The sequence below is a fragment of the Styela clava genome, chromosome 5 (assembly GCF_964204865.1).
Source record: "Styela clava chromosome 5, kaStyClav1.hap1.2, whole genome shotgun sequence".
Lineage (NCBI taxonomy): Eukaryota > Metazoa > Chordata > Ascidiacea > Stolidobranchia > Styelidae > Styela > Styela clava.
In genome coordinates this window covers 4,232,460-4,256,694 of record NC_135254.1, presented here as the reverse complement: position 1 = coordinate 4,256,694, position 24,235 = coordinate 4,232,460, and the positions used below count along the sequence as shown (strand labels likewise).

Genomic DNA, 24,235 nt, shown 5'->3' with positions numbered 1-24,235 from the left:
TGTGGAACTGCAAATAAGGAATCAATCTAGAGACGGTTGGATAAAGGAAATAACTTGGATAATGGCAAGGCATGTCATGGAATAATATCAATGAATGGATTGTAAGATTGGTCATGAGAAATATACCACACCCAAACGAGGATCAATACGACCACAACTAATGAAAGCAACGTGGCCGCTCATTGACCTAACTCGTAAGCTAACAGGATATTGGTCGTAAGCAGTCCCCACTAGCAGAAATTACACGACCGAGTTATCTACATTTGGGATAATCGCTAGGGTCAATTTAGTCTGGGTGCAATGACTAAACCTCGCCTAGGCAGAACCGTCTTCGTGATCGCGGTTGACTGCCTCGTCAGGTAAGTATGATTTGTGACGATTGGTTGCGCATCATGAATGAATGTTCTATGCTAAATGTTGAGAAGAAGTTCTCAACAATCTCAACAATAAAAACGATATGTGCAAAATTTGCAATTTTAATTGATTCGTCTGTCAGTAACGTAGAATACGATTCATTGCGTTCAAATCTTTTATGTGATACATCGCGAGTTCTTTGCCATCCGATGCAGAATGTAGCTGAACCCCAATACGTACCTTGGACAGCAAACAATGATACTTCCAAATCTTGGCGATCATTCTATTGCTCAATCAATGGCAACACAATCTGAATGTGGAACTGCAAATAAGGAATCAATCTAGAGACGGTTGGATAAAGAAAATAACTTGGATAATGGCAAGGCATGTCATGGAATAATATCAATAAATGGATTGTAAGATTGGTCATGAGAAATATAACACACCTATACGAGGATCAATACGGCCACAACTAATGAAAGCAACGTGGCCGCTCATTGACCTAACTCGAAAGCCAACAGGATTATTGGTAGTGAGCAAATATACAAAATGGATAGCGCGAACGCAGTCCCCACTAGCAGAAATTACACGACCGAGTTATCCACATTTGGGATAATCGCTAGGGTCAATTTAGTCTGGGTGCAATGACTAAACCTCGCCTAGGCAGAACCGCCTACGTGATCACGGTTGACTGCCCCGTCAGGTAAGTATGATTTGTGACGATTGGTTGCGCATCATGAATGAATGTTCTATGCTAAATGTTGAGAAGAAGTTCTCAACAATAAAAACGATATGTGCAAAAGTTGCAATTTTAATTGATTCGTCTGTCAGTAACGTAGAATACGATTCATTGCGTTCAAATCTTTTATGTGATACATCGCGAGTTCTTTGCCATCCGATGCAGAATGAAGCTGAACAACTTTACAAGAAATAGCAAAGAGCCAGGGTTTAAAATAATAAACTATAAACAAAGAGCCACAGCCCCAATACGTACCCTTGGACAGCAAACAATTATACTTCCAAATCTTGGCGCTCATTCTATTGCTCAATCAATGGCAACACAATCTGAATGTGGAACTGCAAATAAGGAATCAATCTAGAGACGGTTGGATGAGGCAAATAACTTGGATAATGGCAAGGCATGTCATGGAGCAATATCAATGAATGGATTGTAAGATTGTTCATGAGAAATATACCACACCCAAACGAGGATCAAATACGGCCACAACTAATGAAAGCAACGTGGCCGCTCATTGACCTAACCCGTAAGCCAACAGGATATTGGTCGTGAGCAAATATATAAAAGGGATAGCGCGAACGCAGTCCCCACTAGCAGAAATTACACGACCGAGTTATCCACATTTGGGATAATCGCTAGGGTCAATTTAGTCTGGGTGCAATGACTAAACCTCGCCTAGGCAGAACCGCCTTCGTGATCGCGGTTGACTGCCTCGTCAGGTAAGTATGGTTTGTGACGATTGGTTGCGCATCATAAATGAATGTTCTATGCTAAACGTTGAGAAGAAGTTCTCAACAATAAAAACGATATGTGCAAAAGTTGCAATTTTAATTGATTCGTCTGTCAGTAACGTAGAATACGATTCATTGCGTTCAAATCTTTTATGTGATACATCGTGAGTTTTTTGCCATCCGATGCAAAATGAAGCTGAACAACTTTACAAGAAATAGCAAGGACCAGGGGTTGAAATATTAAACTATAAACAAAGAGCCGCAGCCCCGATACGTACCTTGGACAGCAAACAATGATACTTCCAAATCTTGGCGCTCATTCTATTGCTCAATCAATGGCAACACAATCTGAATGTGGAACTGCAAATAAGGAATCAATCTAGAGACGGTTGGATAAAGGAAATAACTTGGATAATGGCAAGGCATGTCATGGAATAATATCAATGAATGGATTGTAAGATTGGTCATGAGAAATATACCACACCCAAACGAGGATCAATACGACCACAACTAATGAAAGCAACGTGGCCGCTCATTGACCTAACTCGTAAGCTAACAGGATATTGGTCGTAAGCAGTCCCCACTAGCAGAAATTACACGACCGAGTTATCTACATTTGGGATAATCGCTAGGGTCAATTTAGTCTGGGTGCAATGACCAAACCTCGCCTAGGCAGAACCGTCTTCGTGATCGCGGTTGACTGCCTCGTCAGGTAAGTATGATTTGTGACGATTGGTTGCGCATCATGAATGAATGTTCTATGCTAAATGTTGAGAAGAAGTTCTCAACAATCTCAACAATAAAAACGATATGTGCAAAATTTGCAATTTTAATTGATTCGTCTGTCAGTAACGTAGAATACGATTCATTGCGTTCAAATCTTTTATGTGATACATCGCGAGTTCTTTGCCATCCGATGCAGAATGTAGCTGAACCCCAATACGTACCTTGGACAGCAAACAATGATACTTCCAAATCTTGGCGATCATTCTATTGCTCAATCAATGGCAACACAATCTGAATGTGGAACTGCAAATAAGGAATCAATCTAGAGACGGTTGGATAAAGAAAATAACTTGGATAATGGCAAGGCATGTCATGGAATAATATCAATAAATGGATTGTAAGATTGGTCATGAGAAATATAACACACCTATACGAGGATCAATACGGCCACAACTAATGAAAGCAACGTTGCCGCTCATTGACCTAACTCGAAAGCCAACAGGATTATTGGTAGTGAGCAAATATACAAAATGGATAGCGCGAACGCAGTCCCCACTAGCAGAAATTACACGACCGAGTTATCCACATTTGGGATAATCGCTAGGGTCAATTTAGTCTGGGTGCAATGACTAAACCTCGCCTAGGCAGAACCGCCTACGTGATCACGGTTGACTGCCCCGTCAGGTAAGTATGATTTGTGACGATTGGTTGCGCATCATGAATGAATGTTCTATGCTAAACGTTGAGAAGAAGTTCTCAACAATAAAAACGATATGTGCAAAAGTTGCAATTTTAATTGATTCGTCTGTCAGTAACGTAGAATACGATTCATTGCGTTCAAATCTTTTATGTGATACATCGCGAGTTCTTTGCCATCCGATGCAGAATGAAGCTGAACAACTTTACAAGAAATAGCAAAGAGCCAGGGTTTAAAATAATAAACTACAAACAAAGAGCCACAGCCCCAATACGTACCCTTGGACAGCAAACAATTATACTTCCAAATCTTGGCGCTCATTCTATTGCTCAATCAATGGCAACACAATCTGAATGTGGAACTGCAAATAAGGAATCAATCTAGAGACGGTTGGATGAGGCAAATAACTTGGATAATGGCAAGGCATGTCATGGAGTAATATCAATGAATGGATTGTAAGATTGTTCATGAGAAATATACCACACCCAAACGAGGATCAAATACGGCCACAACTAATGAAAGCAACGTGGCCGCTCATTGACCTAACCCGTAAGCCAACAGGATATTGGTCGTGAGCAAATATATAAAAGGGATAGCGCGAACGCAGTCCCCACTAGCAGAAATTACACGACCGAGTTATCCACATTTGGGATAACCGCTAGGGTCAATTTAGTCTGGGTGCAATGACTAAACCTCGCCTAGGCAGAACCGCCTTCGTGATCGCGGTTGACTGCCTCGTCAGGTAAGTATGGTTTGTGACGATTGGTTGCGCATCATGAATGAATGTTCTATGCTAAACGTTGAGAAGAAGTTCTCAACAATAAAAACGATATGTGCAAAAGTTGCAATTTTAATTGATTCGTCTGTCAGTAACGTAGAATACGATTCATTGCGTTCAAATCTTTTATGTGATACATCGTGAGTTTTTTGCCATCCGATGCAGAATGAAGCTGAACAACTTTACAAGAAATAGCAAGGACCAAGGGTTGAAATAATAAACTATAAACAAAGAGCCGCAGCCCCGATACGTACCTTGGACAGCAAACAATGATACTTCCAAATCTTGGCGCTCATTCTATTGCTCAATCAATGGCAACAAAATCTGAATGTGGAACTGCAAATAAGGAATCAATCTAGAGACGGTTGGATAAAGGAAATAACTTGGATAATGGCAAGGCATGTCATGGAATAATATCAATGAATGGATTGTAAGATTGGTCATGAGAAATATACCACACCCAAACGAGGATCAATACGGCCACAACTAATGAAAGCAACGTGGCCGCTCATTGACCTAACTCGTAAGCTAACAGGATATTGGTCGTAAGCAAATATATAAAAGGGATAGCGCGAACGCAGTCCCCACTAGCAGAAATTACACGACCGAGTTATCTACATTTGGGATAATCGCTAGGGTCAATTTAGTCTGGGTGCAATGACTAAACCTCGCCTAGGCAGAACCGCCCACGTGATCACGGTTGACTGCCCCGTCAGGTAAGTATGATTTGTGACGATTGGTTGCGCATCATGAATGAATGTTCTATGCTAAATGTTGAAAAGAAGTTCTCAACAATAAAAACGATATGTGCAAAAGTTGCAATTTTAATTGATTCGTCTGTCAGTAACGTAGAATACGATTCATTGCGTTCAAATCTTTTATGTGATACATCGTGAGTTTTTTGCCATCCGATGCAGAATGAAGCTGAACAACTTTACAAGAAATAGCAAGGACCAGGGGTTGAAACATTAAACTATAAACAAAGAGCCGCAGCTCCGATACGTACCCTAAACAGAGAATAACGATATTTCCGAAACTAGGCGCTCATTCTATTGCTCAATCAATGGCAACACAATCTGAATGTGGAACTGCAAGCAAGGACGGTTGGATAAAGGGATAACTTGGATAATGGCAAAGCATGTCATGGAATAATATCAATAAATGGATTGTAAGATTGGTCATGAGAAATATAACACACCCAAACGAGGATCAATACGGCCACAACTAATGAAAGCAGCGTGGCCGCTCTTTGACCTAACTCGAAAGACAACAAGATTATTGGTAGTGAGCAAGTATATAAAAGGGATAGCGCGAACGCAGTCCCCACTAGCAGAAATTACACGACCGAGTTATCCACATTTGGGATAATCGCTAGGGTCAATTTAGTCTGGGTGCAATGACTAAACCTCGCCTAGGCAGAACCGCCTTCGTGATCGCGGTTGACTGCCTCGTCAGGTAAGTATGGTTTGTGACGATTGGTTGCGCATCATGAATAAAAGTTGCAATTTTAATTGATTCGTCTGTCAGTAACGTAGAATACGATTCATTGCGTTCAAATATTTTATGTGATACATCGTGAGTTTTTTGCCATCCGATGCAGAATGAAGCTGAACAACTTTACAAGAAATAGCAAGGACCAGGGGTTGAAATATTAAACTATAAACAAAGAGCCGCAGCCCCGATACGTACCTTGGGCAGCAAACAATGATACTTCCAAATCTTGGCGCTCATTCTATTGCTCAATCAATGGCAACACAATCTGAATGTGGAACTGCAAATAAGGAATCAATCTAGAGACGGTTGGATAAAGGAAATAACTTGGATAATGGCAAGGCATGTCATGGAATAATATCGATGAATGGATTGTAAGATTGGTCATGAGAAATATACCACACCCAAACGAGGATCAATACGGCCACAACTAATGAAAGCAACGTGGCCGCTCATTTACCTAACTCGTAAGCTAACAGGATATTGGTCGTAAGCAAATATATAAAAGGGATAGCGCGAACGCAGTCCCCACTAGCAGAAATTACACGACCGAGTTATCTACATTTGGGATAATCGCTAGGGTCAATTTAGTCTGGGTGCAATGACTAAACCTCGCCTAGGCAGAACCGCCTACGTGATCACGGTTGACTGCCCCGTCAGGTAAGTTTGATTTGTGACGATTGGTTGCGCATCATGAATGAATGTTCTATGCTAAATGTTGAGAAGAAGTTCTCAACAATAAAAACGATATGTGCAAAAGTTGCAATTTTAATTGATTCGTCTGTCAGTAACGTAGAATACGATTCATTGCGTTCAAATCTTTTATGTGATACATCGTGAGTTTTTTGCCATCCGATGCAGAATGAAGCTGAACAACTTTACAAGAAATAGCAAGGACCAGGGGTTGAAACATTAAACTATAAACAAAGAGCCGCAGCTCCGATACGTACCCTAAACAGAGAATAACGATATTTCCGAAACTAGGCGCTCATTCTATTGCTCAATCAATGGCAACACAATCTGAATGTGGAACTGCAAGCAAGGACGATTGGATAAAGGGATAACTTGGATAATGGCAAAGCATGTCATGGAATAATATCAATAAATGGATTGTAAGATTGGTCATGAGAAATATAACACACCCAAACGAGGATCAATACGGCCACAATTAATGAAAGCAGCGTGGCCGCTCTTTGACCTAACTCGAAAGACATCAAGATTATTGGTAGTGAGCAAATATATAAAAGGGATAGCGCGAACGCAGTCCCCACTAGCAGAAATTACACGACCGAGTTATCCACATTTGGGATAATCGCTAGGGTCAATTTAGTCTGGGTGCAATGACTAAACCTCGCCTAGGCAGAACCGCCTTCGTGATCGCGGTTGACTGCCTCGTCAGGTAAGTATGGTTTGTGACGATTGGTTGCGCATCATGAATGAATGTTCTATGCTAAATGTTGAGGAGAAGTTCTCAACAATAAAAACGATATGTGCAAAAGTTGCAATTTTAATTGATTCGTCTGTCAGTAACGTAGAATACGATTCATTGCGTTCAAATCTTTTATGTGATACATCGTGAGTTTTTTGCCATCCGATGCAGAATGAAGCTGAACAACTTTACAAGAAATAGCAAGGACCAGGGGTTGAAATATTAAACTATAAACAAAGAGCCGCAGCCCCGATACGTACCTTGGACAGCAAACAATGATACTTCCAAATCTTGGCGCTCATTCTATTGCTCAATCAATGGCAACACAATCTGAATGTGGAACTGCAAATAAGGAATCAATCTAGAGACGGTTGGATAAAGGAAATAACTTGGATAATGGCAAGGCATGTCATGGAATAATATCAATGAATGGATTGTAAGATTGGTCATGAGAAATATACCACACCCAAACGAGGATCAATACGACCACAACTAATGAAAGCAACGTGGCCGCTCATTGACCTAACTCGTAAGCTAACAGGATATTGGTCGTAAGCAGTCCCCACTAGCAGAAATTACACGACCGAGTTATCTACATTTGGGATAATCGCTAGGGTCAATTTAGTCTGGGTGCAATGACTAAACCTCGCCTAGGCAGAACCGTCTTCGTGATCGCGGTTGACTGCCTCGTCAGGTAAGTATGATTTGTGACGATTGGTTGCGCATCATGAATGAATGTTCTATGCTAAATGTTGAGAAGAAGTTCTCAACAATCTCAACAATAAAAACGATATGTGCAAAATTTGCAATTTTAATTGATTCGTCTGTCAGTAACGTAGAATACGATTCATTGCGTTCAAATCTTTTATGTGATACATCGCGAGTTCTTTGCCATCCAATGCAGAATGTAGCTGAACCCCAATACGTACCTTGGACAGCAAACAATGATACTTCCAAATCTTGGCGATCATTCTATTGCTCAATCAATGGCAACACAATCTGAATGTGGAACTGCAAATAAGGAATCAATCTAGAGACGGTTGGATAAAGAAAATAACTTGGATAATGGCAAGGCATGTCATGGAATAATATCAATAAATGGATTGTAAGATTGGTCATGAGAAATATAACACACCTATACGAGGATCAATACGGCCACAACTAATGAAAGCAACGTGGCCGCTCATTGACCTAACTCGAAAGCCAACAGGATTATTGGTAGTGAGCAAATATACAAAATGGATAGCGCGAACGCAGTCCCCACTAGCAGAAATTACACGACCGAGTTATCCACATTTGGGATAATCGCTAGGGTCAATTTAGTCTGGGTGCAATGACTAAACCTCGCCTAGGCAGAACCGCCTACGTGATCACGGTTGACTGCCCCGTCAGGTAAGTATGATTTGTGACGATTGGTTGCGCATCATGAATGAATGTTCTATGCTAAATGTTGAGAAGAAGTTCTCAACAATAAAAACGATATGTGCAAAAGTTGCAATTTTAATTGATTCGTCTGTCAGTAACGTAGAATACGATTCATTGCGTTCAAATCTTTTATGTGATACATCGCGAGTTCTTTGCCATCCGATGCAGAATGAAGCTGAACAACTTTACAAGAAATAGCAAAGAGCCAGGGTTTAAAATAATAAACTATAAACAAAGAGCCACAGCCCCAATACGTACCCTTGGACAGCAAACAATTATACTTCCAAATCTTGGCGCTCATTCTATTGCTCAATCAATGGCAACACAATCTGAATGTGGAACTGCAAATAAGGAATCAATCTAGAGACGGTTGGATGAGGCAAATAACTTGGATAATGGCAAGGCATGTCATGGAGCAATATCAATGAATGGATTGTAAGATTGTTCATGAGAAATATACCACACCCAAACGAGGATCAAATACGGCCACAACTAATGAAAGCAACGTGGCCGCTCATTGACCTAACCCGTAAGCCAACAGGATATTGGTCGTGAGCAAATATATAAAAGGGATAGCGCGAACGCAGTCCCCACTAGCAGAAATTACACGACCGAGTTATCCACATTTGGGATAATCGCTAGGGTCAATTTAGTCTGGGTGCAATGACTAAACCTCGCCTAGGCAGAACCGCCTTCGTGATCGCGGTTGACTGCCTCGTCAGGTAAGTATGGTTTGTGACGATTGGTTGCGCATCATAAATGAATGTTCTATGCTAAACGTTGAGAAGAAGTTCTCAACAATAAAAACGATATGTGCAAAAGTTGCAATTTTAATTGATTCGTCTGTCAGTAACGTAGAATACGATTCATTGCGTTCAAATCTTTTATGTGATACATCGTGAGTTTTTTGCCATCCGATGCAAAATGAAGCTGAACAACTTTACAAGAAATAGCAAGGACCAGGGGTTGAAATATTAAACTATAAACAAAGAGCCGCAGCCCCGATACGTACCTTGGACAGCAAACAATGATACTTCCAAATCTTGGCGCTCATTCTATTGCTCAATCAATGGCAACACAATCTGAATGTGGAACTGCAAATAAGGAATCAATCTAGAGACGGTTGGATAAAGGAAATAACTTGGATAATGGCAAGGCATGTCATGGAATAATATCAATGAATGGATTGTAAGATTGGTCATGAGAAATATACCACACCCAAACGAGGATCAATACGACCACAACTAATGAAAGCAACGTGGCCGCTCATTGACCTAACTCGTAAGCTAACAGGATATTGGTCGTAAGCAGTCCCCACTAGCAGAAATTACGCGACCGAGTTATCTACATTTGGGATAATCGCTAGGGTCAATTTAGTCTGGGTGCAATGACCAAACCTCGCCTAGGCAGAACCGTCTTCGTGATCGCGGTTGACTGCCTCGTCAGGTAAGTATGATTTGTGACGATTGGTTGCGCATCATGAATGAATGTTCTATGCTAAATGTTGAGAAGAAGTTCTCAACAATCTCAACAATAAAAACGATATGTGCAAAATTTGCAATTTTAATTGATTCGTCTGTCAGTAACGTAGAATACGATTCATTGCGTTCAAATCTTTTATGTGATACATCGCGAGTTCTTTGCCATCCGATGCAGAATGTAGCTGAACCCCAATACGTACCTTGGACAGCAAACAATGATACTTCCAAATCTTGGCGATCATTCTATTGCTCAATCAATGGCAACACAATCTGAATGTGGAACTGCAAATAAGGAATCAATCTAGAGACGGTTGGATAAAGAAAATAACTTGGATAATGGCAAGGCATGTCATGGAATAATATCAATAAATGGATTGTAAGATTGGTCATGAGAAATATAACACACCTATACGAGGATCAATACGGCCACAACTAATGAAAGCAACGTGGCCGCTCATTGACCTAACTCGAAAGCCAACAGGATTATTGGTAGTGAGCAAATATACAAAATGGATAGCGCGAACGCAGTCCCCACTAGCAGAAATTACACGACCGAGTTATCCACATTTGGGATAATCGCTAGGGTCAATTTAGTCTGGGTGCAATGACTAAACCTCGCCTAGGCAGAACCGCCTACGTGATCACGGTTGACTGCCCCGTCAGGTAAGTATGATTTGTGACGATTGGTTGCGCATCATGAATGAATGTTCTATGCTAAACGTTGAGAAGAAGTTCTCAACAATAAAAACGATATGTGCAAAAGTTGCAATTTTAATTGATTCGTCTGTCAGTAACGTAGAATACGATTCATTGCGTTCAAATCTTTTATGTGATACATCGCGAGTTCTTTGCCATCCGATGCAGAATGAAGCTGAACAACTTTACAAGAAATAGCAAAGAGCCAGGGTTTAAAATAATAAACTATAAACAAAGAGCCACAGCCCCAATACGTACCCTTGGACAGCAAACAATTATACTTCCAAATCTTGGCGCTCATTCTATTGCTCAATCAATGGCAACACAATCTGAATGTGGAACTGCAAATAAGGAATCAATCTAGAGACGGTTGGATGAGGCAAATAACTTGGATAATGGCAAGGCATGTCATGGAGTAATATCAATGAATGGATTGTAAGATTGTTCATGAGAAATATACCACACCCAAACGAGGATCAAATACGGCCACAACTAATGAAAGCAACGTGGCCGCTCATTGACCTAACCCGTAAGCCAACAGGATATTGGTCGTGAGCAAATATATAAAAGGGATAGCGCGAACGCAGTCCCCACTAGCAGAAATTACACGACCGAGTTATCCACATTTGGGATAACCGCTAGGGTCAATTTAGTCTGGGTGCAATGACTAAACCTCGCCTAGGCAGAACCGCCTTCGTGATCGCGGTTGACTGCCTCGTCAGGTAAGTATGGTTTGTGACGATTGGTTGCGCATCATGAATGAATGTTCTATGCTAAACGTTGAGAAGAAGTTCTCAACAATAAAAACGATATGTGCAAAAGTTGCAATTTTAATTGATTCGTCTGTCAGTAACGTAGAATACGATTCATTGCGTTCAAATCTTTTATGTGATACATCGTGAGTTTTTTGCCATCCGATGCAGAATGAAGCTGAACAACTTTACAAGAAATAGCAAGGACCAAGGGTTGAAATAATAAACTATAAACAAAGAGCCGCAGCCCCGATACGTACCTTGGACAGCAAACAATGATACTTCCAAATCTTGGCGCTCATTCTATTGCTCAATCAATGGCAACAAAATCTGAATGTGGAACTGCAAATAAGGAATCAATCTAGAGACGGTTGGATAAAGGAAATAACTTGGATAATGGCAAGGCATGTCATGGAATAATATCAATGAATGGATTGTAAGATTGGTCATGAGAAATATACCACACCCAAACGAGGATCAATACGGCCACAACTAATGAAAGCAACGTGGCCGCTCATTGACCTAACTCGTAAGCTAACAGGATATTGGTCGTAAGCAAATATATAAAAGGGATAGCGCGAACGCAGTCCCCACTAGCAGAAATTACACGACCGAGTTATCTACATTTGGGATAATCGCTAGGGTCAATTTAGTCTGGGTGCAATGACTAAACCTCGCCTAGGCAGAACCGCCCACGTGATCACGGTTGACTGCCCCGTCAGGTAAGTATGATTTGTGACGATTGGTTGCGCATCATGAATGAATGTTCTATGCTAAATGTTGAAAAGAAGTTCTCAACAATAAAAACGATATGTGCAAAAGTTGCAATTTTAATTGATTCGTCTGTCAGTAACGTAGAATACGATTCATTGCGTTCAAATCTTTTATGTGATACATCGTGAGTTTTTTGCCATCCGATGCAGAATGAAGCTGAACAACTTTACAAGAAATAGCAAGGACCAGGGGTTGAAACATTAAACTATAAACAAAGAGCCGCAGCTCCGATACGTACCCTAAACAGAGAATAACGATATTTCCGAAACTAGGCGCTCATTCTATTGCTCAATCAATGGCAACACAATCTGAATGTGGAACTGCAAGCAAGGACGGTTGGATAAAGGGATAACTTGGATAATGGCAAAGCATGTCATGGAATAATATCAATAAATGGATTGTAAGATTGGTCATGAGAAATATAACACACCCAAACGAGGATCAATACGGCCACAACTAATGAAAGCAGCGTGGCCGCTCTTTGACCTAACTCGAAAGACAACAAGATTATTGGTAGTGAGCAAGTATATAAAAGGGATAGCGCGAACGCAGTCCCCACTAGCAGAAATTACACGACCGAGTTATCCACATTTGGGATAATCGCTAGGGTCAATTTAGTCTGGGTGCAATGACTAAACCTCGCCTAGGCAGAACCGCCTTCGTGATCGCGGTTGACTGCCTCGTCAGGTAAGTATGGTTTGTGACGATTGGTTGCGCATCATGAATGAATGTTCTATGCTAAACGTTGAGAAGAAGTTCTCCACAATAAAAACGATATGTGCAAAAGTTGCAATTTTAATTGATTCGTCTGTCAGTAACGTAGAATACGATTCATTGCGTTCAAATCTTTTATGTGATACATCGTGAGTTTTTTGCCATCCGATGCAGAATGAAGCTGAACAACTTTACAAGAAATAGCAAGGACCAGGGGTTGAAATATTAAACTATAAACAAAGAGCCGCAGCCCCGATACATACCTTGGACAGCAAACAATGATACTTCCAAATCTTGGCGCTCATTCTATTGCTCAATCAATGGCAACACAATCTGAATGTGGAACTGCAAATAAGGAATCAATCTAGAGACGGTTGGATAAAGGAAATAACTTGGATAATGGCAAGGCATGTCATGGAATAATATCAATGAATGGATTGTAAGATTGTTCATGAGAAATATACCACACCCAAACGAGGATCAATAAGGCCACAACTAATGAAAGCAACGTGGCCGCTCATTGACCTAACTCGTAAGCCAACAGGATATTGGTCGTGAGCAAATATATAAAAGGGATAGCGCGAACGCAGTCCCCACTAGCAGAAATTACACGACCGAGTTATCCACATTTGGGATAATCGCTAGGGTCAATTTAGTCTGGGTGCAATGACTAAACCTCGCCTAGGCAGAACCGCCTTCGTGATCGCGGTTGACTGCCTCGCCAGGTAAGTATGGTTTGTGACGATTGGTTGCGCATCATGAATGAATGTTCTATGCTAAACGTTGAGAAGAAGTTCTCCACAATAAAAACGATATGTGCAAAAGTTGCAATTTTAATTGATTCGTCTGTCAGTAACGTAGAATACGATTCATTGCGTTCAAATATTTTATGTGATACATCGTGAGTTTTTTGCCATCCGATGCAGAATGAAGCTGAACAACTTTACAAGAAATAGCAAGGACCAGGGGTTGAAATATTAAACTATAAACAAAGAGCCGCAGCCCCGATACGTACCTTGGGCAGCAAACAATGATACTTCCAAATCTTGGCGCTCATTCTATTGCTCAATCAATGGCAACACAATCTGAATGTGGAACTGCAAATAAGGAATCAATCTAGAGACGGTTGGATAAAGGAAATAACTTGGATAATGGCAAGGCATGTCATGGAATAATATCGATGAATGGATTGTAAGATTGGTCATGAGAAATATACCACACCCAAACGAGGATCAATACGGCCACAACTAATGAAAGCAACGTGGCCGCTCATTTACCTAACTCGTAAGCTAACAGGATATTGGTCGTAAGCAAATATATAAAAGGGATAGCGCGAACGCAGTCCCCACTAGCAGAAATTACACGACCGAGTTATCTACATTTGGGATAATCGCTAGGGTCAATTTAGTCTGGGTGCAATGACTAAACCTCGCCTAGGCAGAACCGCCTACGTGATCACGGTTGACTGCCCCGTCAGGTAAGTTTGATTTGTGACGATTGGTTGCGCATCATGAATGAATGTTCTATGCTAAATGTTGAGAAGAAGTTCTCAACAATAAAAACGATATGTGCAAAAGTTGCAATTTTAATTGATTCGTCTGTCAGTAACGTAGAATACGATTCATTGCGTTCAAATCTTTTATGTGATACATCGTGAGTTTTTTGCCATCCGATGCAGAATGAAGCTGAACAACTTTACAAGAAATAGCAAGGACCAGGGGTTGAAACATTAAACTATAAACAAAGAGCCGCAGCTCCGATACGTACCCTAAACAGAGAATAACGATATTTCCGAAACTAGGCGCTCATTCTATTGCTCAATCAATGGCAACACAATCTGAATGTGGAACTGCAAGCAAGGACGATTGGATAAAGGGATAACTTGGATAATGGCAAAGCATGTCATGGAATAATATCAATAAATGGATTGTAAGATTGGTCATGAGAAATATAACACACCCAAACGAGGATCAATACGGCCACAATTAATGAAAGCAGCGTGGCCGCTCTTTGACCTAACTCGAAAGACATCAAGATTATTGGTAGTGAGCAAATATATAAAAGGGATAGCGCGAACGCAGTCCCCACTAGCAGAAATTACACGACCGAGTTATCCACATTTGGGATAATCGCTAGGGTCAATTTAGTCTGGGTGCAATGACTAAACCTCGCCTAGGCAGAACCGCCTTCGTGATCGCGGTTGACTGCCTCGTCAGGTAAGTATGGTTTGTGACGATTGGTTGCGCATCATGAATGAATGTTCTATGCTAAATGTTGAGGAGAAGTTCTCAACAATAAAAACGATATGTGCAAAAGTTGCAATTTTAATTGATTCGTCTGTCAGTAACGTAGAATACGATTCATTGCGTTCAAATCTTTTATGTGATACATCGTGAGTTTTTTGCCATCCGATGCAGAATGAAGCTGAACAACTTTACAAGAAATAGCAAGGACCAGGGGTTGAAATATTAAACTATAAACAAAGAGCCGTAGCCCCGATACGTACCTTGGACAGCAAACAATGATACTTCCAAATCTTGGCGCTCATTCTATTGCTCTATCAATGGCAACACAATCTGAATGTGGAACTGCAAATAAGGAATCAATCTAGAGACGGTTGGATAAAGGAAATAACTTGGATAATGGCAAGGCATGTCATGGAATAATATCAATGAATGGATTGTAAGATTGTTCATGAGAAATATACCACACCCAAACGAGGATCAATACGGCCACAACTAATGAAAGTAACGTGGCCGCTCATTGACCTAACTCGTAAGCCAACAGGATATTGGTCGTGAGCAAATATATAAAAGGGATAGCGCGAACGCAGTCCCCACTAGCAGAAATTACACGACCGAGTTATCCACATTTGGGATAATCGCTAGGGTCAATTTAGTCTGGGTGCAACGACTAAACCTCGCCTAGGCAGAAGCGCCTTCGTGATCGCGGTTGACTGCCTCGTCAGGTAAGTATGGTTTGTGACGATTGGTTGCGCATCATGAATGAATGTTTTATGCTACATGTTGAGAAGAAGTTCTCAACAATAAAAACGATATGTGCAAAAGTTGCAATTTTAATTGATTCGTCTGTCAGTAACGTAGAATACGATTCATTGCGTTCAAATCTTTTATGTGATACATCGTGAGTTTTTTGCCATCCGATGCAGAATGAAGCTGAACAACTTTACAAGAAATAGCAAGGACCAGGGATTGAAATATTAAACTATAAACAAAGAGCCGCAGCACCGATACGTACCTTGGACAGCAAACAATGATACTTCCAAATCTTGGCGCTCATTCTATTGCTCAATCAATGGCAACACAATCTGAATGTGGAACTGCAAATAAGGAATCAATCTAGAGACGGTTGGATAAAGGAAATAACTTGGATAATGGCAAGGCATGTCATGGAATAATATCAATGAATGGATTGTAAGATTGTTCATGAGAAATATACCACACCTAAACGAGGATCAATACGGCCACAACTAATGAAAGCAACGTGGCCGCTCATTGACCTAACTCGTAAGCCAACAGAATATTGGTCGTGAGCAAATATATAAAAGGGATAGCGCGAACGCAGTCCCCACTAGCAGAAATTACACGACCAAGTTACCAACATTTGGGATAATCGCTAGGGTCAATTTAGTCTGGGTGCAATGACTAAACCTCGCCTAGGCAGAACCGCCTTCGTGATCGCGGTTGACTGCCTCGTCAGGTAAGTTTGGTTTGTGACGATTGGTTGCGCATCATGAATGAATGTTCTATGCTAAATGTTGAGAAGAAGTTCTCAACAATAAAAACGATATGTGCAAAAGTTGCAATTTTTATTGATTCGTCTGTCAGTAACGTAGAATACGATTCATTGCGTTCAAATCTTTTATGTGATACATCGTGAGTTTTTTGCCATCCGATGCAGAATGAAGCTGAACAACTTTACAAGAAATAGCAAGGACCAGGGGTTGAAATATTAAACTATAAACAAAGAGCCGCAGCCCCGATACGTACCTTGGACAGCAACCAATGATACTTCCAAATCTTGGCGCTCATTCTATTGCTCAATCAATGGCAACACAATCTGAATGTGGGACTGCAAATAAGGAATCAATCTAGAGACGGTTGGATAAAGTAAATAACTTGGATAATGGCAAGGCATGTCATGGAATAATATCAATGAAGGGATTGTAAGATTGGTCATGAGAAATATACCACACCCAAACGAGGATCAATACGACCACAACTAATGAAAGCAACGTGGCCGCTCATTGACCTAACTCGTAAGCTAACAGGATATTGGTCGTAAGCAGTCTCCACTAGCAGAAATTACACGACCGAGTTATCTACATTTGGGATAATCGCTAGGATCAATTTAGTCTGGGTGCAATGACTAAACCTCGCCTAGGCAGAACCGTCTTCGTGATCGCGGTTGACTGCCTCGTCAGGTAAGTATGATTTGTGACGATTGGTTGCGCATCATGAATGAATGTTCTATGCTAAATGTTGAGAAGAAGTTCTCAACAATCTCAACAATAAAAACGATATGTGCAAAATTTGCAATTTTAATTGATTCGTCTGTCAGTAACGTAGAATACGATTCATTGCGTTCAAATCTTTTATGTGATACATCGCGAGTTCTTTGCCATTCGATGCAGAATGTAGCTGAACCCCAATACGTACCTTGGACAGCAAACAATGATACTTCCAAATCTTGGCGCTCATTCTATTGCTCAATCAATGGCAACACAATCTGAATGTGGAACTGCAAATAAGGAATCAATCTAGAGACGGTTGGATAAAGGAAATAACTTGGATAATGGCAAGGCATGTCATGGAATAATATCAATAAATGGATTGTAAGATTGGTCATGAGAAATATAACACACCTATACGAGGATCAATACGGCCACAACTAATGAAAGCAACGTGGCCGCTCATTGACCTAACTCGAAACCCAACAGGATTATTGGTAGTGAGCAAATATACAAAATGGATAGCGCGAACGCAGTCCCCACTAGCAGAAATTACACGACCGAGTTATCCACATTTGGGATAATCGCTAGGGTCAATTTAGTCTGGGTGCAATGACTAAACCTCGCCTAGGCAGAACCGCCTACGTGATCACGGTTGACTGCCCCGTCAGGTAAGTATGATTTGTGACGATTGGTTGCGCATCATGAATGAATGTTCTATGCTAAATGTTGAGAAGAAGTTCTCAACAATAAAAACGATATGTGCAAAAGTTGCAATTTTAATTGATTCGTCTGTCAGTAACGTAGAATACGATTCATTGCGTTCAAATCTTTTATGTGATACATCGCGAGTTCTTTGCCATCCGATGCAGAATGAAGCTGAACAACTTTACAAGAAATAGCAAAGAGCCAGGGTTTAAAATAATAAACTATAAACAAAGAGCCACAGCCCCAATACGTACCCTTGGACAGCAAACAATTATACTTCCAAATCTTGGCGCTCATTCTATTGCTCAATCAATGGCAACACAATCTGAATGTGGAACTGCAAATAAGGAATCAATCTAGAGACGGTTGGATGAGGCAAATAACTTGGATAATGGCAAGGCATGTCATGGAGTAATATCAATGAATGGATTGTAAGATTGTTCATGAGAAATATACCACACCCAAACGAGGATCAAATACGGCCACAACTAATGAAAGCAACGTGGCCGCTCATTGACCTAACCCGTAAGCCAACAGGATATTGGTCGTGAGCAAATATATAAAAGGGATAGCGCGAACGCAGTCCCCACTAGCAGAAATTACACGACCGAGTTATCCACATTTGGGATAATCGCTAGGGTCAATTTAGTCTGGGTGCAATGACTAAACCTCGCCTAGGCAGAACCGCCTTCGTGATCGCGGTTGACTGCCTCGTCAGGTAAGTATGGTTTGTGACGATTGGTTGCGCATCATGAATGAATGTTCTATGCTAAACGTTGAGAAGAAGTTCTCAACAATAAAAACGATATGTGCAAAAGTTGCAATTTTAATTGATTCGTCTGTCAGTAACGTAGAATACGATTCATTGCGTTCAAATCTTTTATGTGATACATCGTGAGTTTTTTGCCATCCGATGCAGAATGAAGCTGAACAACTTTACAAGAAATAGCAAGGACCAGGGGTTGAAATATTAAACTATAAACAAAGAGCCGCAGCCCCGATACGTACCTTGGACAGCAAACAATGATACTTCCAAATCTTGGCGCTCATTCTATTGCTCAATCAATGGCAACACAATCTGAATGTGGAACTGCAAATAGGGAATCAATCTAGAGACGGTTGGATAAAGGAAATAACTTGGATAATGGCAAGGCATGTCATGGAATATTATCAATGAATGGATTGTAAGATTGTTCATGAGGAATATACCACACCCAAACGAGGATCAATACGGCCACAACTAATGAAAGTAACGTGGCCGCTCATTGACCTAACTCGTAAGCCAACAGGATATTGGTCGTGAGCAAATATATAAAAGGGATAGCGCGAACGCAGTCCCCACTAGCAGAAATTACACGACCGAGTTATCCACATTTGGGATAATCGCTAGGGTCAATTTAGTCTGGGTGCAATGACTAAACCTCGCCTAGGCAGAACCGCCTTCGTGATCGCGGTTGACTGCCTCGTCAGGTAAGTATGGTTTGTGACGATTGGTTGCGCATCATGAATGAATGTTCTATGCTAAACGTTGAGAAGAAGTTCTCAACAATAAAAACGATATGTGCAAAAGTTGCAATTTTAATTGATTCGTCTGTCAGTAACGTAGAATACGATTCATTGCGTTCAAATCTTTTTTGTGATACATCGTGAGTTTTTTGCCATCCGATGCAGAATGAAGCTGAACAACTTTACAAGAAATAGCAAGGACCAGGGGTTGAAATATTAAACTATAAACAAAGAGCCGCAGCTCCGATACGTACCTTGGACAGCAAACAATGATACTTCCAAATCTTGGCGCTCATTCTATTGCTCAATCAATGGCAACACAATCTGAATGTGGAACTGCAAATAGGGAATCAATCTAGAGACGGTTGGATAAAGGAAATAACTTGGATAATGGCAAGGCATGTCATGGAATATTATCAATGAATGGATTGTAAGATTGTTCATGAGAAATATACCACACCCAAACGAGGATCAATACGGCCACAACTAATGAAAGTAACGTGGCCGCTCATTGACCTAACTCGTAAGCCAACAGGATATTGGTCGTGAGCAAATATATAAAAGGGATAGCGCGAACGCAGTCCCCACTAGCAGAAATTACACGACCGAGTTATCCACATTTGGGATAATCGCTAGGGTCAATTTAGTCTGGGTGCAATGACTAAACCTCGCCTAGGCAGAAGCCCCTTCGTGATCGCGGTTGACTGCCTCGTCAGGTAAGTATGGCATGTGACGATTGGTTGCGCATCATGAATGAATGTTCTATGCTAAATGTTGAGAAGAAGTTCTCAACAATAAACACGATATGTGCAAAAGTTGCAATTTTAATTGATTCGTCTGTCAGTAACGTAGAATACGATTCATTGCGTTCAAATCTTTTATGTGATACATCGTGAGTTTTTTGCCATCCGATGCAGAATGAAGCTGAACAACTTTACAAGAAATAGCAAGGACCAGGGGTTGAAATATTAAACTATAAACAAAGAGCCGCAGCCCCGATACGTACCTTGGACAGCAAACAATGATACTTCCAAATCTTGGCGCTCATTCTATTGCTCAATCAATGGCAACACAATCTGAATGTGGAACTGCAAATAGGGAATCAATCTAGAGACGGTTGGATAAAGGAAATAACTTGGATAATGGCAAGGCATGTCATGGAATATTATCAATGAATGGATTGTAAGATTGTTCATGAGAAATATACCACACCCAAACGAGGATCAATACGGCCACAACTAATGAAAGTAACGTGGCCGCTCATTGACCTAACTCGTAAGCCAACAGGATATTGGTCGTGAGCAAATATATAAAAGGGGTAGCGCGAACGCAGTCCCCACTAGCAGAAATTACACGACCGAGTTATCCACATTTGGGATAATCGCTAGGGTCAATTTAGTCTGGGTGCAATGACTAAACCTCGCCTAGGCAGAACCGCCTTCGTGATCGCGGTTGACTGCCTCGTCAGGTAAGTATGATTTGCGACGATTGGTTGCGCATCATGAATGAATGTTCTATGCTAAATGTTGAGAAGAAGTTCTCAACAATAAAAACGATATGTGCAAAAGTTGCAATTTTAATTGATTCGTCTGTCAGTAACGTAGAATACGATTCATTGCGTTCAAATCTTTTATGTGATACATCGCGAGTTCTTTGCCATCCGATGGCAGAATGAAACTGAACAACTTTAAAAGAAATTGCAAGGACCAGGGGTTGAAATATCAAACTATAAACAAAGAGCCGCAGCTCCGATACGTACCTTAAACAGAGAATAATTATATTTCCGAATCTTGGCGCTCATTCTATTGCTCAATCAATGGCAACACAATCTGAATGTGGAACTGCAAATAAGGAATCAATCTAGAGACGGTTGGATAAATGAATAACTTGGATAATGGCAAGGCATGTCATGGAATAATATAAATAAATGGATTGTAAGATTGGTCATGAGAAATATAACACACCCAAACGAGGATCAATACGGCCACAACTAATGAAAGCAACGTGGCCGCTCATTGACCTAAGCAAATATATAAAAGGGACAGCGCGAACGCAGTCCCACTAGCAGAAATTACGCGACCGAGTTATCCACATTTGGGATAATCACTAGGGTCAATTTAGTCTGGGTGCAATGACTAAACCTCGCCTAGGCAGAACCGTCTTCGTGATCGCGGTTGACTGCCTCGTCAGGTAAGTATGATTTGTGACGATTGGTTGCGCATCATGAATGAATGTTCTATACTAAATGTTGAGAAGAAGTTCTCAACAATAAAAACGATATGTGCAAAAGTTGCAATTTTAATTGATTCGTCTGTCAGTAACGTAGAATACGATTCATTGCGTTCAAATCTTTTATGTGAGACATCGCGAGTTCTTTGCCATCCGATGCAGAATGTAGCTGAACAACTTTACAAGAAATAGCAAAGAGCCGGGGTTCAAAATATTAAACTATAAACGAAGAGCCACAGCCCCAATACGTACCCTGGACAGCAAACAATGATACTTCCAAATCTCGGCGCTCATTCTATTGCTCAATCAATGGCAACACAATCTGAATGTGGAACTGCAAATAAGGAATCAATCTAGAGACGGTTGGATAAAGGGATAACTTGGATAATGGCAAGGCATGTCATGAAATAATATAAATAAATGGATGGTAAGATTGGTCATGAGAAATATAACACACCCAAACGAGGATCAATACGGCCACAACTAATGGAAGCAACGTGGCCGCTCATTGACCTAACTCTTAAGCCAACAGGATATTGGTCGTGAGCAAATATATAAAAGGGATAGCGCGAACGCAGTCCTCACAAGCAGAAATTACACGACCGAGTTATCGACATTTGGAATAATCGCTAGGGTCAATTTATTCTGGGTGCAATGACTAAACCTCGCCTAGGCAGAACAGCCTTCTTGATCGCGGTTGACGGCCTCGTCAGGTAGGTATGATTTGGGACGATTGGTTGCGCATCCTGAATGAATGTTCTATGCTAAATGTTGAGAAGAAGTTCTCAACAATAAAAACGATATGTGCTAAAGTTGCGATTTTAATTGATTCGTCTGTCAGTAACGTAGAATACGATTCATTGCGTTTAAATCTTTTATGTGATACATCGCGAGTTCTTTGCCATCCGATGGCAGAATAAAACTGAACAACTTTACAAGAAATTGCAAGGACCAGGGGTTGAAATATCAAACTATAAACAAAGAGCCGCAGCTCCGATACGTACCTTAAACAGAGAATAATGATATTTCCGAATCTTGGCGCTCATTCTATTGCTCAATCAATGGCAACACAATCTGAAAGTGGAACTGCAAATAAGGAATCAATGTAGAGACGGTTGGATAAATGGATAACTTGGATAATGGCAAGGCATGTCATGGAATAATATAAATAAATGGATTGTAAGATTGGTCATGAGAAATATAACACACCCAAACGAGGATCAATACGGCCACAACTAATGAAAGCAACGTGGCCGCTCATTGACCTAAGCAAATATATAAAAGGGACAGTGCGAACGCAGTCCCACTAGCAGAAATTACGCGACCGAGTTATCTACATTTGGGATAATCGCTAGGGTCAATTTAGTCTGGGTGCAATGACTAAACCTCGCCTAGGCAGAACCGTCTTCGTGATCGCGGTTGACTGCCTCGTCAGGTAAGTATGATTTGTGACGATTGGTTGCGCATCATGAATGAATGTTCTATGCTAAATGTTGAGAAGAAGTTCTCAACAATAAAAACGATATGTGCAAAATTTGCAATTTTAATTGATTCGTCTGTCAGTAACGTAGAATACGATTCATTGCGTTCAAATCTTTTATGTGATACATCGCGAGTTCTATGCAGAATGAAGCTGAACAACTTTACAAGAAATAGCAAAGAGCCAGGGTTTGAAATATTAAACTATAAACAAAGAGCCACAGCCCCAATACGTACCTTGGACAGCAAACAATGATACTTCCAAATCTTGGCGCTCATTCTATTGCTCAATCAATGGCAACACAATCTGAATGTGGAACTGCAAATAAGGAATCAATCTAGAGACGGTTGGATAAAGGGATAACTTGGATAATGGCAAGGCATGTCATGGAATAATATAAATAAATGGATTGTAAGATTGGTCATGAGAAATATAACACACCCAAACGAGGATCAATACGGCCACAACTAATGAAAGCAACGTGGCCGCTCATTGACCTAACTCGTAAGCCAACAGGATATTGGTCGTGAGCAAATATATAAAAGGGATAGCGCGAACGCAGTCCCCACAAGCAGAAATTACACGACCGAGTTATCCACATTTGGGATAATCGCTAGGGTCAATTTAGTCTGGGTGCAATGACTAAACCTCGCCTAGGCAGAACCGTCTTCGTGATCGCGGTTGACTGCCTCGTCAGGTAAGTATGATTTGTGACGATTGGTTGCGCATCATGAATGAATGTTCTATACTAAATGTTGAGAAGAAGTTCTCAATCTTTCAAATCTTTTATGTGAGACATCGCGAGTTCTTTGCCATCCGATGCAGAATGTAGCTGAACAACTTTACAAGAAATAGCAAAGAGCCAGGGTTTAAAATAATAAACTATAAACAAAGAGCCACAGCCCCAATACGTACCCTTGGACAGCAAACAATTATACTTCCAAATCTTGGCGCTCATTCTATTGCTCAATCAATGGCAACACAATCTGAATGTGGAACTGCAAATAAGGAATCAATCTAGAGACGGTTGGATAAAGGAAATAACTTGGATAAT

General features: G+C 40.8%; 33 non-coding genes across 33 annotated transcripts; all 33 read right to left on the bottom strand.

The window, feature by feature from the left end:
* Window positions 1–203: 203 nt before the first annotated feature.
* Window positions 204–367, bottom strand: LOC144423541 (U1 spliceosomal RNA). Its single transcript, XR_013476034.1, has one exon. It is a non-coding gene; the product is annotated as a U1 spliceosomal RNA (small nuclear RNA).
* Window positions 368–902: 535 nt separating this feature from the next.
* On the bottom strand, window positions 903–1,065 carry LOC144423280 (U1 spliceosomal RNA). Its single transcript, XR_013475774.1, has one exon. It is a non-coding gene; the product is annotated as a U1 spliceosomal RNA (small nuclear RNA).
* Window positions 1,066–1,657: 592 nt separating this feature from the next.
* LOC144423815 (U1 spliceosomal RNA) lies at window positions 1,658–1,820 on the bottom strand. The gene has a single exon (XR_013476181.1). It is a non-coding gene; the product is annotated as a U1 spliceosomal RNA (small nuclear RNA).
* A 560-nt stretch (window positions 1,821–2,380) lies between these two features.
* LOC144423544 (U1 spliceosomal RNA) lies at window positions 2,381–2,544 on the bottom strand. The gene has a single exon (XR_013476037.1). It is a non-coding gene; the product is annotated as a U1 spliceosomal RNA (small nuclear RNA).
* Window positions 2,545–3,079: 535 nt separating this feature from the next.
* LOC144423278 (U1 spliceosomal RNA) lies at window positions 3,080–3,242 on the bottom strand. Its single transcript, XR_013475772.1, has one exon. It is a non-coding gene; the product is annotated as a U1 spliceosomal RNA (small nuclear RNA).
* Window positions 3,243–3,834: 592 nt separating this feature from the next.
* On the bottom strand, window positions 3,835–3,997 carry LOC144424049 (U1 spliceosomal RNA). Its single transcript, XR_013476413.1, has one exon. It is a non-coding gene; the product is annotated as a U1 spliceosomal RNA (small nuclear RNA).
* Window positions 3,998–4,586: 589 nt separating this feature from the next.
* On the bottom strand, window positions 4,587–4,749 carry LOC144423405 (U1 spliceosomal RNA). The gene has a single exon (XR_013475899.1). It is a non-coding gene; the product is annotated as a U1 spliceosomal RNA (small nuclear RNA).
* Window positions 4,750–5,325: 576 nt separating this feature from the next.
* Window positions 5,326–5,488, bottom strand: LOC144423814 (U1 spliceosomal RNA). Its single transcript, XR_013476180.1, has one exon. It is a non-coding gene; the product is annotated as a U1 spliceosomal RNA (small nuclear RNA).
* A 533-nt stretch (window positions 5,489–6,021) lies between these two features.
* LOC144423357 (U1 spliceosomal RNA) lies at window positions 6,022–6,184 on the bottom strand. Its single transcript, XR_013475851.1, has one exon. It is a non-coding gene; the product is annotated as a U1 spliceosomal RNA (small nuclear RNA).
* A 576-nt stretch (window positions 6,185–6,760) lies between these two features.
* Window positions 6,761–6,923, bottom strand: LOC144423813 (U1 spliceosomal RNA). The gene has a single exon (XR_013476179.1). It is a non-coding gene; the product is annotated as a U1 spliceosomal RNA (small nuclear RNA).
* Window positions 6,924–7,483: 560 nt separating this feature from the next.
* On the bottom strand, window positions 7,484–7,647 carry LOC144423540 (U1 spliceosomal RNA). The gene has a single exon (XR_013476033.1). It is a non-coding gene; the product is annotated as a U1 spliceosomal RNA (small nuclear RNA).
* Window positions 7,648–8,182: 535 nt separating this feature from the next.
* Window positions 8,183–8,345, bottom strand: LOC144423277 (U1 spliceosomal RNA). Its single transcript, XR_013475771.1, has one exon. It is a non-coding gene; the product is annotated as a U1 spliceosomal RNA (small nuclear RNA).
* A 592-nt stretch (window positions 8,346–8,937) lies between these two features.
* Window positions 8,938–9,100, bottom strand: LOC144423812 (U1 spliceosomal RNA). The gene has a single exon (XR_013476178.1). It is a non-coding gene; the product is annotated as a U1 spliceosomal RNA (small nuclear RNA).
* Window positions 9,101–9,660: 560 nt separating this feature from the next.
* LOC144423548 (U1 spliceosomal RNA) lies at window positions 9,661–9,824 on the bottom strand. Its single transcript, XR_013476041.1, has one exon. It is a non-coding gene; the product is annotated as a U1 spliceosomal RNA (small nuclear RNA).
* Window positions 9,825–10,359: 535 nt separating this feature from the next.
* LOC144423276 (U1 spliceosomal RNA) lies at window positions 10,360–10,522 on the bottom strand. Its single transcript, XR_013475770.1, has one exon. It is a non-coding gene; the product is annotated as a U1 spliceosomal RNA (small nuclear RNA).
* A 592-nt stretch (window positions 10,523–11,114) lies between these two features.
* On the bottom strand, window positions 11,115–11,277 carry LOC144424048 (U1 spliceosomal RNA). The gene has a single exon (XR_013476412.1). It is a non-coding gene; the product is annotated as a U1 spliceosomal RNA (small nuclear RNA).
* Window positions 11,278–11,866: 589 nt separating this feature from the next.
* Window positions 11,867–12,029, bottom strand: LOC144423404 (U1 spliceosomal RNA). The gene has a single exon (XR_013475898.1). It is a non-coding gene; the product is annotated as a U1 spliceosomal RNA (small nuclear RNA).
* Window positions 12,030–12,605: 576 nt separating this feature from the next.
* LOC144423811 (U1 spliceosomal RNA) lies at window positions 12,606–12,768 on the bottom strand. The gene has a single exon (XR_013476177.1). It is a non-coding gene; the product is annotated as a U1 spliceosomal RNA (small nuclear RNA).
* A 589-nt stretch (window positions 12,769–13,357) lies between these two features.
* On the bottom strand, window positions 13,358–13,520 carry LOC144423644 (U1 spliceosomal RNA). Its single transcript, XR_013476109.1, has one exon. It is a non-coding gene; the product is annotated as a U1 spliceosomal RNA (small nuclear RNA).
* Window positions 13,521–14,109: 589 nt separating this feature from the next.
* Window positions 14,110–14,272, bottom strand: LOC144423355 (U1 spliceosomal RNA). The gene has a single exon (XR_013475849.1). It is a non-coding gene; the product is annotated as a U1 spliceosomal RNA (small nuclear RNA).
* A 576-nt stretch (window positions 14,273–14,848) lies between these two features.
* On the bottom strand, window positions 14,849–15,011 carry LOC144423807 (U1 spliceosomal RNA). The gene has a single exon (XR_013476176.1). It is a non-coding gene; the product is annotated as a U1 spliceosomal RNA (small nuclear RNA).
* Window positions 15,012–15,600: 589 nt separating this feature from the next.
* Window positions 15,601–15,763, bottom strand: LOC144423194 (U1 spliceosomal RNA). Its single transcript, XR_013475688.1, has one exon. It is a non-coding gene; the product is annotated as a U1 spliceosomal RNA (small nuclear RNA).
* Window positions 15,764–16,352: 589 nt separating this feature from the next.
* On the bottom strand, window positions 16,353–16,515 carry LOC144423291 (U1 spliceosomal RNA). The gene has a single exon (XR_013475785.1). It is a non-coding gene; the product is annotated as a U1 spliceosomal RNA (small nuclear RNA).
* Window positions 16,516–17,075: 560 nt separating this feature from the next.
* Window positions 17,076–17,239, bottom strand: LOC144423547 (U1 spliceosomal RNA). The gene has a single exon (XR_013476040.1). It is a non-coding gene; the product is annotated as a U1 spliceosomal RNA (small nuclear RNA).
* A 535-nt stretch (window positions 17,240–17,774) lies between these two features.
* On the bottom strand, window positions 17,775–17,937 carry LOC144423275 (U1 spliceosomal RNA). Its single transcript, XR_013475769.1, has one exon. It is a non-coding gene; the product is annotated as a U1 spliceosomal RNA (small nuclear RNA).
* Window positions 17,938–18,529: 592 nt separating this feature from the next.
* Window positions 18,530–18,692, bottom strand: LOC144423798 (U1 spliceosomal RNA). The gene has a single exon (XR_013476174.1). It is a non-coding gene; the product is annotated as a U1 spliceosomal RNA (small nuclear RNA).
* Window positions 18,693–19,281: 589 nt separating this feature from the next.
* On the bottom strand, window positions 19,282–19,444 carry LOC144423786 (U1 spliceosomal RNA). The gene has a single exon (XR_013476172.1). It is a non-coding gene; the product is annotated as a U1 spliceosomal RNA (small nuclear RNA).
* A 589-nt stretch (window positions 19,445–20,033) lies between these two features.
* Window positions 20,034–20,196, bottom strand: LOC144423295 (U1 spliceosomal RNA). Its single transcript, XR_013475789.1, has one exon. It is a non-coding gene; the product is annotated as a U1 spliceosomal RNA (small nuclear RNA).
* Window positions 20,197–20,785: 589 nt separating this feature from the next.
* Window positions 20,786–20,948, bottom strand: LOC144424078 (U1 spliceosomal RNA). The gene has a single exon (XR_013476442.1). It is a non-coding gene; the product is annotated as a U1 spliceosomal RNA (small nuclear RNA).
* Window positions 20,949–21,508: 560 nt separating this feature from the next.
* Window positions 21,509–21,670, bottom strand: LOC144423374 (U1 spliceosomal RNA). Its single transcript, XR_013475868.1, has one exon. It is a non-coding gene; the product is annotated as a U1 spliceosomal RNA (small nuclear RNA).
* Window positions 21,671–22,259: 589 nt separating this feature from the next.
* LOC144423545 (U1 spliceosomal RNA) lies at window positions 22,260–22,422 on the bottom strand. The gene has a single exon (XR_013476038.1). It is a non-coding gene; the product is annotated as a U1 spliceosomal RNA (small nuclear RNA).
* Window positions 22,423–22,982: 560 nt separating this feature from the next.
* Window positions 22,983–23,144, bottom strand: LOC144423516 (U1 spliceosomal RNA). Its single transcript, XR_013476010.1, has one exon. It is a non-coding gene; the product is annotated as a U1 spliceosomal RNA (small nuclear RNA).
* Window positions 23,145–23,723: 579 nt separating this feature from the next.
* LOC144424139 (U1 spliceosomal RNA) lies at window positions 23,724–23,886 on the bottom strand. Its single transcript, XR_013476503.1, has one exon. It is a non-coding gene; the product is annotated as a U1 spliceosomal RNA (small nuclear RNA).
* Window positions 23,887–24,235: the final 349 nt, after the last annotated feature.